We start from the raw sequence: 14,468 nt of genomic DNA, 5'->3' as shown, positions 1-14,468 counted from the left end.
TGATTTTTGATTTGTTTTTGAAATATTAAGGGTGTATTTGTATTATGTTAGAGCTACGAACTTGTTAAAAACACACTACTCGACTTGTGATGAAAATGATGATGATTTCTACACGACATCGTACCGGAACGCTAAATCGCTTGGTGCTAAGTCTTTACCGGGAGGTTGGTAACTAGCCATGGCCGAAGCCTCCCACCAACCAGACCTGGACCAATTAAGAATACCTTAATCGGCCCAGACGGGGATCGAACCCAGGACCTCCGTCTTGTAATCCACCGCGCATACCACTGCGCCACGGAGGTCGTCAAAAATTAAAAAGCTAAAGGTATTAATTAAAAGGTATACATAGTAGGATAAAGGTATTGGCTATATTTTGTACGTTTTACTCGTTTCTTTCCAGACTTCCTGTGAAAACCTATAAAATAGCCTCGCCTAGCGTAATATGAAAAAAAAATACTGGATGACCATCCATGCAGCAATATATTATTAATTCAGTACCTACTTTAGTATTTCTGTCGTTAACGAAGACAAAACATAAGCCGAATTTTAGCTTTTATAAATTACTAGCCGACGACCGCGCGGTTTCACCCGCGTGGTTCCCGTTCCCGTAGGAATATGGGGATAATATATAGCCCTCCTTGATAAATGGGCTATCTAACACTGAAAGAATTTTTCAAATTGGACCAGTAGTTCCTCAAACAAACAAACAAACTATTCAGCTTTATAATATTAGTATAGATGACTAAGGTCTGGTCATTACAGGCCCGAACTGTATAATATCATTTCCATAAAAAACATCTTTTCATTGTGATTTATCATAATTTAAAACAATCTTATAAACATTTAAATATTTGTATACCATTCACGTGTGTAGGTCATTAATATTTGCATCTATACTCGAAATTTACTTAGAAGTCTTATCACCAAAACAAACCCGTCTTGTCACTAAAATCACATATTTCACTTACGTTATACGTAATTTCTAAAGAACAAAGTGTCTAAATCCTTTATTATACGCGTACAGTACGAATTACACCAAAAACTACACCGAATTTACGATTTATTCACATTTATTTTCTGAAAAACAAAATCACAACGAGATTAATTTGCACAGCTTAACTACGATTACGGCAATTTGACATTTCGTAACGCTAGATTGTCTATGAAAAGCAAGGATGGGTAAATAACATCGAGCGTTAACTTATCGATAAATGATAATGAATGATTCTTTAATAATTGATATGTTGTTAGTTTAAAGATGGAAAATTGATATTTTATAATCATTTTATTTAAAAAAATAGTTTTTTAATAAAAATGTTATACAATACATATGCTCACGTTATTCTATAGCGTAAAAGATATCTTACGAATAGTAGCATTATTCAAACACTGGTATGGATAACATTATCTCAATACGATTTTTAATAAAAATCGTCAAATCAAGATTTTAACATAAACTAGCAATGTAAATTTAATTTGCAAAATGCGCGCGATCAGCTGTTTTCCAAGAGGTCAAATAGGCAGGTCACGACTAATAGGTATCTATCTATACAAAGTCACAAACAAACTGCGCGACGTTGTATTGCCGACCGCCGCCGGTGCCGAGGAAAATAATTGCTATCTCTCTCTAACCTAAGCCGCGCTTCAAAATATTGAAACTTTAGGTCCTTTCGCTAGACGCTACGCTATTTTTTCTTTAGTTCGTGTTCGGCGGTCTGTTGACAAACAAACCAAAATTCAAAAACCTTTGTGTATGTTCTATGTTATGTTAGTAGTGATTTTCTGTAACGAATACTCATACAATTGTGTCGTTTGTATTGTGTGTGTTTGTGTGTGTTGACTGAGAAGTCTTGAAATGCTTAGATCAAATCAATTCAGTACTCATGAATATTGTACCTACTATGACGACAGAACGTCTCGTAAACGAGAAACAACCTGAAGTAAGTTAATTACCTGTACCTAGTTAAAAACTTGTAAAGTATAAAAAATAGGTATTAGATAGGTAAGTGTAGCCAGCCGATTTGCTGTCGATGCGTACGTACCTACTCGTACGTACACAGTAGATTGCGGAGCGTTGTTGTCGCATTGTTAGCTGTACATTGCGTGCTCAAAATTTTCAAAATCTGAATTTTCTCATTTCCCACGTAATTGTTATTTAAAATATCGTTGTGGAAACTAAATTTAACCTCTTCACGCAGTTTTCGGTATCATGTCCCTTACACCCAGTATGTCCGTGGATACGTGCACACTTTTTTGAAGTATAAGCAAATCTTGGACGTTAGTACGTCCCCAAAAGATTAAAGAAAGAGACGGCCGCGTGGCGCAGTGGGTAGTGACCCTGCTTTTTGCATCCACGGCTGTGGGTTCGATTCCCACAACTGGAAAATATTTGTGTGATGAGCATGAGTGTCTATAAGTATTTATATGTAGTATATAATTGTATATTAATACTATAATATCAACTATCTTAGCACCCATAACACAAGCTACTCTGTATGCTTACTTTGGGGCTAGATAGTGATGTGTATTGTTTAAGTATATTTATAATAATAATAAAAAAAGATTACCCCATTTCTTAACCACGCGTACCCATAGGCATAAACCGTGCACCGTTCACCGTTTGTGACACGTGATATTTAATTTCTTAAAATGCACACAACCGACAAACGTTACTATACGTTCCCTTTTAAGATAACGTAGTATAGTAACGGATGTTTTAGTTTAGGTATTTCAGTTATAACGATACCTACTTGATATCGTTCCGATGCCCGCCGTTAACTTCTCAACCCTACTGATTGTCTTTGATTCATAGTCGGCCATTATTGTTGTGTAAAAAAGTCATCTAAGTAAATTTCGAGTATATCTATTTGCGTCTATATATTACGTAGATAGAGTAAATAACGATTTTTTTTAGTTTTAAGAGAAGTTTATGAATTAATAGTGCGTATGAAGGTTATCTATACACACATCCTAATCATATACTAATACCAGGCGTGCACTTCATAAATGCAAAAAAACACTGGCTACCCTAATAACTAAATACAAACCTGTGTTAGATCACAGAGTACAAAGTTCGATAAGGAATTTTCCAATTTTTACTCACTATCGCATACCCTAGTTGAACACCTTATTTATTTATTTATTTATTTATTTATTTACTTACACTTACAATATACATATAGAGACATACACAAATAATATATAACTAGCTCACATTGACTTATACGTACATCTATGACAAGTGCACACAACATTCACTAAAAACTAAAAAACATGTAAACAGTCTAATACCACACAAGGAACAAAATAACAGATATAACTTAACTTAAATTATTATGGGGAAGAACTCACCGACAGATGAACACCTTATACATATGAACTAGAAGTTCGGCGATATGTTTCACTAAAGGGCGATTTTTTTCTATTTATCGTCAAGTTAGCCGTTTGATTGTTAATAAGTGACGATGCAATATAAGACAGGGTTTCTCAAACTTTCGGCTCCACGAACCGAAAAAATTTGGAAATTTTAACAGGGGATATTTAAATCCTTACTAACTCATGGGGAAACCCCCACCCCCCTCCCCCAAAGAAAAAAATAATTTGAATGTTGAAGAAAATAAGGTTTTTATTTGACAAAAAGGTAACACATAAAATACCATAATGTGATGAAATAAATGTGATGGCTGTCCTTGTTATTTGTCGCAAATGGATTGAATGTTAGGAGTAACTTTGGTAAATTTTAACCTTAATTCTGTGACTAGATATCAGTTATCAAGCCACCATTACGTAAATTCTTGTCGCGAACCCCCTGCCGTCAAATGGCGAACCCCTAGGGGTTCGCGTACCCCACTTTGAGACACCTTTCTCTAAGATAACGGACGTACTATGAAACAAACTACGAAAAGCTACAAAATTTTTCAACTCGGAACCCTCAGTGAATTCTCCAGCACGACCAGTAACGACCGAAACCACCACCAAACCATACCAGAATAATTTAGAATTTTTAGAATACGACCTAGGAATTGGACCCTGAACGTTTCGGCTATAAGTTATCACTCCCAACTGAACCGTTGGGAGGTGGTGAAAATTACGGAAAGTAACAATGAAAAATTTGTAATTTTTTTTTGGTTTTTGTTTTTAAAAAATATTCTTACAATGCTATGAAAGAATTTATTTAGATTTTTTTATATATTAGGCATAAACTTACTTACTAAAATTTATTGGATTATTTAACGTAATGTGAATTATAAAATGCGAAGAACCATTGTTCTTTATTTTAAATTTCTATAAATTTATATATTATTTAATTTATATTAAATTTAGGTAAGGATTATTTAATTTTATTGCTTAGCTATTAAGAAATTAATGAACTTTCAAAATAATATTTTAAAAGAGTTATTTTAAATTATTATTTTCCTAATTTTGCTGCTGTTTTATAGTTCATTTTTTATTAAATAACTCTGCGTGTTCCTTTTTTTCTTAATTTATTAAAAAAATAATTATAAATAATTAAAAAAAAAAAACAAAAAAAACAACTCACCAATAATATTTTCTCCACTACAGCTCAATATAATACGTCTCAAAAAATATTTTGAAAAAAAAAAACAATTGTAGCCAGTTGTTTTTCTAAGCACGTCTACTCGTGCCCGCTTCCAACCACACACTAAACGGACAACCATGTAACGTTAATTAAGAATGTATTAACAATGACTTTGAAAAACAGTAATACAAATTAAATGTATTGGTCTATAAATAATACTTCCCCATCCTACCTAAGCTAAAGTGGCAGTGGGCAGGCCACATAGTTCGAAGAGCCGATGGACGTTGGGGTCCCAAGGTGCTGGAATGACGACCCCGCACCGGAAAGCGCCGTGTTGGTCGACCTCCCATTAGGTGGACCGAAGACATCAAGCGAGTTGCAGGGAGCCGCTGGATGCTGGCGGCTCGAGACCGTTTTGTTTGGAAGTCCATGCAAGAGGCCTATGTCCAGCAGTGGACGTCCATCGGCTGACAATGATGATGATGATGATGATTCTACCTACCTAGACTAATTCTTTAGCTCTTCTCTACATGCATGCAGTAATAATGAACACCGTAAAGTGGGCTGATATATAGATTATTTTGTTATTATAAAAGTATCGTGATAAATTGTGGTTATTTTATGTTTTAAGTTCCTTCTTAATTACTAATTAATTTGTTAATTTTAGTTTATTGCCTCATATACTAAAAATGACAAATTATGATTTTAGAAAGGTACATGGGGCGGCGGAAATAAAGTGGCTAACACAATTATTTAAATAACTACATATAATAAAATTGTGTAATTCAATGTAAATAATCTAATTCATTGAAGATATTTTGAAAATGGATATTGGATTATTTAATCGATACAGAAGCCAATTTTTTTTACAATTTTTCAAAATGTGATTCAAGATTCTACCCCTGAAGAGTTAAAAAGGGGTTGAAGTTTTTTTAATATTAATCGTTCATATCTTAAGTTATAAATTATGTATAAGGGTTAATGGACTATTGGTTAAGTGTAAAACAAATAAGTTATAAAAAGTTTACCCTCCATTAAAAGTTAATGTAACTTGTCATGGGGTTAAATAAGGAATAAAAACAGCTTTTAAGGTCGGTAGTAAAACATATAAATCAAGCACTGATCCTGCCTATGGGCACGAAATGTGGGGTTTCATTTTTTCTGATATAAAAGATCAAAAACTCGTAGGGGTAGGTAGGTAGAGCGTACTTGTCTATAACAAGATACCCGAGGCATATATGGACCTGCCTATGTGTTAAGTATTTAGTTTCATGTAGTACTAGCGGACGCTCGCGACTTCGTCCGCGTGGAATTTAGTTTTTCACAAATCCCTCGGGAACCATGGATTTTTCCGGGATAAAAAGTAATCTATGTGTTAATCCAGCTGTAATATATCTTAATACCAAATGTCAACTAATTCAGTTCAGTAGTTGAGGCGTGAGAGAATAACAAACATTCATATCATCAAAATAATCAGTTTTTGCAAATCTCGGGACCATGGATTTTTTCGGGATAAAAAGTGCCTATGTGTTAATCCAGAGTAAAATCTTTTTCCATTTCAAATTTCAGCTAAATCTCTTTAGTAGTAGCGGCGTTATAGAGTAACAAACATCCAAACATACATCCAAACATCCATACAAACTTTCGCATTTATAATATTAGTAGGATAGTAGGATTGAATGTCGTGCCAGCAAAGGATTCTAAGATGAACAATGACCGAAGCGAGGAGTTCGAAAAAAAATCCTGAGCGTCGCGAGGAATTCACGGGAACGAGTGCGCAACACGAAATTTTTCCTCTAACTAAGTCTAAGAAAACTCTGTAGATGTAAATTTCATACTAAATCCACCACGTTTTACCATTCAGTGGTTATGGGCTGCGGATCAGAAGATCCTGAGTTAATCCTTGTGATTATTAAATAATTTATTTTGATAAGGATTTAAGTTTAGTTTTATAAATAATGACGTAAACCTAAGTATATAAAATTAATAATTTTTAAAACATAAAAGGTACTATATCTGCTAATATATAGAAGATAGATATATAGTGTCGCGGACTTTTTTGTAGAACTTTTAAAGGTACATAAAGCCTTCATACATTGATTTTGAACTTTACAGAACGGTTAAGGCAGCGCATGCGATTAAGTCTGTTTAAGAGGAGTTTCTGTCTGACCTGTATGACAAAAACTGTGATAACTCTGCTAATATATGTGGTACCAATAAAAAGTAGCCTATATCACTCCTCGATAACGTAATACTACTACTACTACTGTAGTAGTAGTATTACGTTACTGTAGAGTACTGGTGAAAAAAAATTTTGAAATCGGATAAGTAGTTCCGAAGATTACCCCTTTCAAAGAATGTTACAAACTTACAAACATACAAACTTTACCTCATTATATTATTAGTATAGTATAGATATAGATTAATACATGCCCTTTGATACTTTGTAGTGGTTTTTAACGTAAGGAATTTTTAATTGATTTTTTTTTTGTAATACAATATTTTCCCATCTCTTTCCTGCCTCCAAACGGAAAATTTGTTCTACGAGTACATGTAAGATGTAGGTATAGTGGACTTTCAAAATTTCGTTCAAGCCCAGCTTTAAAAGTAAATAAAATTGTCAGGAAAACGTATCAAAAACGCAATCCTTGAACATCAATTTCTGAAGTCGATATAACTGCATAACAAAGGGCTTGTTTTTTCATAAGCATTTATTCCATCTCCCAAAGAGCCACAGTGCAATCTTGTACTGAATACTCATTGCTAGTTTGTACATCTGTCTGTACTACTGTAGGGTAAAGAAGGGATGCGAATATAATATATTAAATCTGATAGTGATCATGGGCGTAGCGAGGTAAGAGCAGCAGGGCAGCTGCCCCCCAAGTAGCAGATCGTATGGATACTTGAGCACCATAACTATGCGATAGAAGCAGAGCGGGATGTGGGTTGAGAACCGTTTCGTTTCGGTTGAAAACCGGCTGAAACTACAGCCGAAACTGAAGTTGAAATTCGTTTTCGGTTTAGGCCGTAAATACTCGGTTTGATCGGACAGTAAATATCAATTAGTAATATGAGATATATTCATCCTCGTCATAACAAGTTAGCCCGCTTCCGTCTAAGATTGCATCATCACTTACCATCAGGTGAGATTGTAGTCAAGGGCTAACCCGTAAAAAATAATAAAATAATAGCTGCCCCCCTCTAGATATAATTCTGGTTACGCCCATGATAGTGATAATTACAGAATCAAACATTATAACTCTAAAAGCCCGCTAATCCACAGTGGATCCGCGTGATGGACTAAGCACCATTTCCCTCTGCTTTAGAGAATGGCCTGGTAATTTTAACTAACCTGAACCTACCCAAAACAATGAAAAAAAATTCAATTAGCCGATTTTTTAATTTTAGCGAGACACGGAACGGAAATTCGTTTTATGAGTAGGTAATAAAATGTTCAGTTAAAAATATATGTCGCCGGGGAAGCTTGGCTCACTGAAGGCTCTATGGCCTCAGACCTAATAGTTGTCATGTTTGCTCTGTGGTTATTTCGAATCGACTTGTTATCTAGTGGTCTGATCATTTTGCAGTCAAAATACTGTTCCGTTTTGATTTGATTAATAATTGGTCTCTCAAGTAATGATGACAGTTGACAGCAGTAGAAAAGAAACTCTTTAGGTTCTGTGTTGAGATTTTGCTGTCGTAGTGGTCAGCAAAATCTACGTTAATTAATTTAATAAATTTAGAATCAAGTTTTCATGTAATTAGGTTTTGATTATTTACTCTTGAAGTAATTAAGATTGTAAAACGTTACCACCATAACGAACGTGGCGGCGATCGACCAATAGGAGATCACGTAACTCTCATCCAATGGCATCGCGACCCAAATGGCGCGTACGCGTGTACCGTCACTGTGTATTCACTCTAGTGAGGCATCCTGCCTCCGTCTGTCTCCGTAGTCTGCTGATTTAGTAATTCAGTTCTAATCGCGTTTTTAAGATGGAATAATCGTCTTCTACTTGTTAAGTATAGTGAAATAGTGAAGTGTTAAGTAGTGTTATTAAGAAAAGGAAAGTGATTAGTGACTTGGGCTATTAATTGTCTCAATTCTTTGTTGAGCAGCTTGAGGCGTCATGCTGCTTGTCGCGTTAGTGATTTTGTTCGATAATGTTTCGTGATGAAGTAATTATTGATCTTAAATTGTTTACTGTGGGCATGGAGAGTATGTCAGGCAGGGTTGGTGAGTGTTTACTAGTATTAAAAGGCGCCTTTAAACCACAACCTTGGTCACAAGTCCAGGGACTTGCTCGATGTACTTCCTCTACCACAACTACCAGGGTAAAATAGTAAAATTAAGAGTAGTTTATTGTGTAAGCGATTAGTGAGGTTAAGCATAGCATACCTATTGTAATTGGCAGAGCCGATGACCAAGGTTAGGTCAGCGGTTCTGTCCATATTTTTATTAATGACTCTCTACGATTTTTACGACATATACATTATTTGATGTAGCAGAATTGAAGGGCATATTTTGTACAATATTGAGTATCATCGTCAAAAACTTCTAGTTTAGTATAAGAAATGTACCAAATCTAAGCTCGTTTTTTTCAGAAAATGACAGACAATTTTGTTCGTGACTATGAGTGCGATACAGATCCTTCTATAATTGGTCTGAGACCACACCAGACTCAGAGAATAATTAAGAAAATTCTCAGGTATGCACAATACCGTCTTTACAATAAGGGCACACAGGGTCCGTGCCCAGGGCCTCCATTCTCACGGAGCCCCGAAGGACTGAAAATATCAATATCCTTCAAAATATTGACTTTAAGGATATACCTAATAGAAGATTTTGCTTAACAGAAATGCCAAAAGAAATCGTTATCGTAATCGTAACCAAACAAAAGGCAGCATTCTAAGATCATTTAAAGAATGAATGAAATGAATGAATAAATGAATGAATGAAATATACTTTATTGTACACCAAAAATAATAATTACAGGCAAGAAATTAACTTAAAAACTAATGTACAATTGGCGGCCTTATCGCTAATGAGCGATCTCTTCCAGACAACCAATCGAAAAAAAAAAGAAAATAAATACAAGGAATAATGAATAATGACGGATGTACACATAAAAAGAAAAGTAGAAGATACATTACACTTAGATAATAATATATGAAATCAAAAATAATATAAAGACATATTATATCATGCTGGATTTGATTTCCTATAGGTACTACATGGTCATACTTAGTAAAAAATGTTAGTATACTTAATTCGCTTTTTACTTTCCAATAGTGCCCCAAATTCTTTTGTGCCCAAGGGCTACAGCCTAGTTTAAGACGGCGGTGGGTATGCAGGTTTCCTCACGATGTGTTTCCTTCATCATTTGAGACACGTGATATTTAATTTCCCATCTGTCAAAAAACTTTCAACTTACTTGCCGGGATATAATAATAATAATAATAATTCTTTATTTCAGGTTATACACCCATTTAAAATACACAGATAATATACAAATAATAATTAAATAATAAATTTATAATAAAGTACATAATAATATAAATATTAATTAATTAGGTATTTACAATATATCATTTCTCTATGAAAGCAAACATTTTTTTTTCATTTCTTGTTCCTATCGCGATGCACGGTCGTCGTTATCAACCCATATACGGCTCACTGCTGAGCTCGAGTCTCCTCTCAGAATGAGAGGGTTTAGGCCAATAGTCCACCACGCTGGCCCAATGCGGATTGGCAGACTTCACACACGCAGAGAATTAAGAAATATTCTGGTGTGCAGGTTTCCTCCGATGTTTTCCTTCACCGTTTGAGACACGTGATATTTAATTTCTTAAACTGCACACAACTGAAAAGTTGGAGATGCATGCCCCGGACCGGATTCGAACCCACACCCTCCGGAATCGGAGGCAGAGGTCATATCCACTGGGCTATCACGGCTCTGCACGGTAATGCGATGCACGGTAAGCCAATACTTTAAGATAGGGTTTTCAGCAGGGCCATTATGTAACTCGGTGAATGCTTTAAAATCACAGTCACGACAACAAATGGCAGCGATTTTTCGTTTTTGCGATCATGTAAAATAGATCTTCCACCCAAATGACGTCATCTTGGATCGTTCTCTGTCACGGTCACTCGTAGGGATTTATTCAAGTTTTAGGCCCAGGGCACTCGGAACATACATAGGATTTCATTACGAGAATTCCGGATACGGACCCAAAAAGCCGCAATTCGCGATCTGACGATCGCAAAATAGATATAAACTCGTACCTACAAATCAATTAATCCGGAATGTAACTTAAAATATCAGTCTACTGCGGAATCCTCAAAATAAATCCAAGCCATTCTTTTTAATAAGTACGAAGTTAATTATGTCCTTGATATTTATTTTACAAGCCTCTAGTTTCTTTTTTGTTATTTTTTTTTTCATAACACAGATGCGAGAACTTATTTTGAGAGAAGGGTAACTTAGTAAACTGTTGTCAAGTGAATTAAATACCTACGAATCAGTGGCGTAGTGTGCATGAAGGGGTCCTGTATCAAAATTAATTTGGGGGGCAAAATGAAAGGTATATCTCTCACAAATCTCACATATCTCACAAAAGAAACAAAATTTGATGGCCGCGTGGCGCAGTAGGTAGTGACCCTGCTTTCTGCATCCACGGTCGTGGGTTCGATTCCCATGAACTGGAAAATATTTGTGTGATGAGCATGGATGTTTTCCAGTGTCTGTGCGTATTTATACATTATTTAAGTATTTATATGTAGTATATAAATGTATATGAATATTATTCTATCAACTATCTTAGTACCCATAACACAAGCTACTCTGTATGCTTACTTCGGGGCTAAATAGTGATGTGTATTGTTTAAGTATATTATATAAAAAAATGCTTGCTTCAAATAAATATAACAGTGATTTTTTAACTTAACTAGGATGTTTCTGGCTGATGGGAGGCTTCGGCCGTGGCTAGTTACCACCCTACCGACAAAGACGTACCGCCAAACGATTTAGCGTTCCGGTACGATGCCGTGTAGAAACCGAAAGGGGTGTGGATTTTTATCCTCCTCCTTACAAGTTAGCCCGCTTCCATCTAAGGCTACATCATCACTTACCATCAGGTAAGTGATGATGTAGTCTTTATGAGACTGTAGTCAAGGGCTAACTTGTAAACAGTAAAAAAAATAAACTAACCTAACCTAACTATACTTGCTATCAGGGTCATAGCTACCGCCGTATCAGCCGTATCAATGATATGGGGCCCCCGAAATGTAGGGGCCCCTTACATGTGAAACCAAAAGTTGGTAAAATGTAGGTAGTCCACAATGTCTTTTTTCCCTGGTTAAACGTGCGCCCAAAAGTTAGAAACATCCTACATAGGTCAAGTTACTATTATATTTATTTTAAGCGAGCATTTTTGTTACTTTTGTGATCTTTACCCTTCGGAGATCAGATACAGAGCGAGGCTTTTTACTTTATAAAAGAAGAGAAATGGAGTTTATACCCACCACACTGCTCCAATGGTGGTTGTCGGGATAAAGATTATTACGATATTATTATTCTCCTCTCAGAATCACAGGGTTCAGGGCCTTAGTCCACCACGCTGGCCAAATGCGGATTGGCAGACTTTACCTCATTATCAACCCATATTCGGCTCACTGCTGAGCTCGAGCCTCCTCTCAGAATGAGAGGGGTAAGGCCAATAGGCCACCACGCTGGCCCAATGCGGATTGGCTTCTTACACGCAGAGAATTAAGAAAATTCTCTGGTATGCAGGTTTCACGCAGGCTAAATTCTCTGATATGCAGGTTTCATGCAGGCAGACACGTAATATTTAATTTCATAAAACACACAAAAGTTGGAGGTGCATGCCCCGAACCGGATGCGAACCCAGACCCTTCGGAATCGGAGGCAGAGGTCATATCCACTGGGCTATCACGGCTCTAGTAATAAGTTAAATTTATAATGACGTTTATGAGGATAAACAACATAAACAACATTTTCTTCTTTTATAACTATTTTAGTACCTAAGTTATGTAACACTTTGTTTTTATAATATTATAAAAGCGAAAGTTTGTGTGTAAGTATGTTTGTTCCTCTTTTACGCTGCGGCTATTGAAGCGATTTGGCTGAAATTTGGAATGGAAATAGATTTTACTCTGGATTAACATGGCTACTTTTCATGCCGGAAAAATCCATGGCTCCCGCGGGATTTGTGAAAAATTTAATTCCACGCGGACTATGTCGAGGGCGTCCGCTAGTGTACAATAAAATAAATCATTAAAAAAAGAAAATTCTTAGGTACCGAAGTATGCAGGTTTCCTCACGATGTTTTTCCTCCACCGTGTGAGACACGTGATATTTAATTTCTTAAAGTGCACATAAAACTGAAAAGTTGGTGATGCATGCCCTGAACCGGAACCAAGGCACTCTAATTTGAAGGCAGAGGTCATATCTACTTGGCTATCACGGCTCGGAATAAAGGTGTTTAATTTTTTTTTTATTCTTTACAAGTTAGCCCTTGACTAGAATCAATCTCACCTGATGGTAAGTGATGATGCAATCTAAAATGGAAGCGGGCTAACTTGTTAGGAGTAGGATGAAAATTCACACACCTTTCGGCTTCTACACTACATCGTACCGAAACACTAAATCGCTTGGCGGTACGTCTTTGTCGGTAGGGTGGTAACTAGCCACGGCCGAAGCCTTTCACCTGCAAGACCTGGACCAATTAAGAAAACCTCAATCGGCCCAGCCGGAGATCGAACCCAGGACCTCCGTCTTGTAAATCCACCGCGCACACCACTGCGCCACGGAGGCCGTCAAAAATAATCAGAGTAGCCCGCTTCCATCAAGACTGCATCGTCAGTAAACATCAGGTCAGGTGAGCTGTGAATTCGCAGTCAGTATTGTCATGAGCCATGATAGCCCAATGGATATGACCTTTGCCTCCGATTCCGGGGGGTGTGGGTTCGAATACAATCCAATCAATCGTGTGCATTTTAAGAAATTAAATATCACGTGTCTCAAACGGTGAAGAGAAAAACATTGTGAGGAAACCTGCATACCAGAAAATTTTCTTAATTCTCTGCGTGTGTGAAGTCTGCCAATCCGCATTGGGCCTGCGTGGTGGACTATTGGCCTAACTCCTCTCTTCCCGAGAGGAGACTCGAGCTCAGCAGTGAGTCGAATATGGGTTGTTATTGATTGTCACGTAAACAATAAGTTTTAAATCTATAAGACTTATTTATATTTTAATACTAGCGGACGCACGCGACTTCGTTCGCGTGAAAGTCGTTGTAAACTTTTGACTAATACCTACCCTACCCCTACCCCTACCCTACCCATTAAGACTTGCTACGCGACGGAAGCCTAAAAAATAGAGTAACTTCTCCCGTTTTGCCAACATTTCCCTTCACTGCTCTGCTCCTATTGATCGTAGCGTGATGAAAAGTATACTATAACCTGCCCAGAAGTATGAAGAACAATTGTACCAAGTTTTGTTAAAATTCGTCGAGTGGTTTTTGTTTCTATAAAACAAAAAATTTACCGATTGCATTTTTGGCATCAGTATCGATCACCCACTGATGGTTATTTTGGAAATATATTTCATGGACAAAATTGTCTTCTCTTTATTATAAGTATAGATGTAGTGTCGGTTACAATTTATATAAAATTCGTTAGTCAATTAACAAAAACTAATAACATATTCGATTGCATTGCGAGTTGCATGAACTTCTAATAATAACTTTTCAACATAGGTCAATGTTGAATATGCATTTATGCATGTGCATTGCATCACTATCAGTAGGTACTGTATGAACTTTGAATTTCCAGTATTGTGTGGAAGGTTAGTTAAAATAATATAGAACTTAAACCCACTATGCAAGGGCAAGGAGGGTTTATTCTAA

At 36.3% G+C, this 14,468-nt stretch overlaps 1 protein-coding gene across 1 annotated transcript in view; it reads right to left on the bottom strand.

Moving 5' to 3' along the window:
• The window catches only part of LOC112047735 (fatty acyl-CoA reductase wat), a 50,398-nt gene extending 45,700 nt beyond the window's left edge, over nucleotides 1-4,698 (bottom strand). The window contains exon 1 of the mRNA XM_024084950.2: nucleotides 4,541-4,698. The gene's annotated coding sequence lies outside the window, so the exon portion shown is untranslated. The remainder of the gene's footprint in view (nucleotides 1-4,540) is intronic.
• Nucleotides 4,699-14,468: the final 9,770 nt, after the last annotated feature.

Source organism: Bicyclus anynana, chromosome 8 (assembly GCF_947172395.1).
Source record: "Bicyclus anynana chromosome 8, ilBicAnyn1.1, whole genome shotgun sequence".
Lineage (NCBI taxonomy): Eukaryota > Metazoa > Arthropoda > Insecta > Lepidoptera > Nymphalidae > Bicyclus > Bicyclus anynana.
The sequence above is the reverse complement of the archived record's forward strand: the minus strand, read 5'-3'. Positions and strand labels throughout refer to the sequence as shown.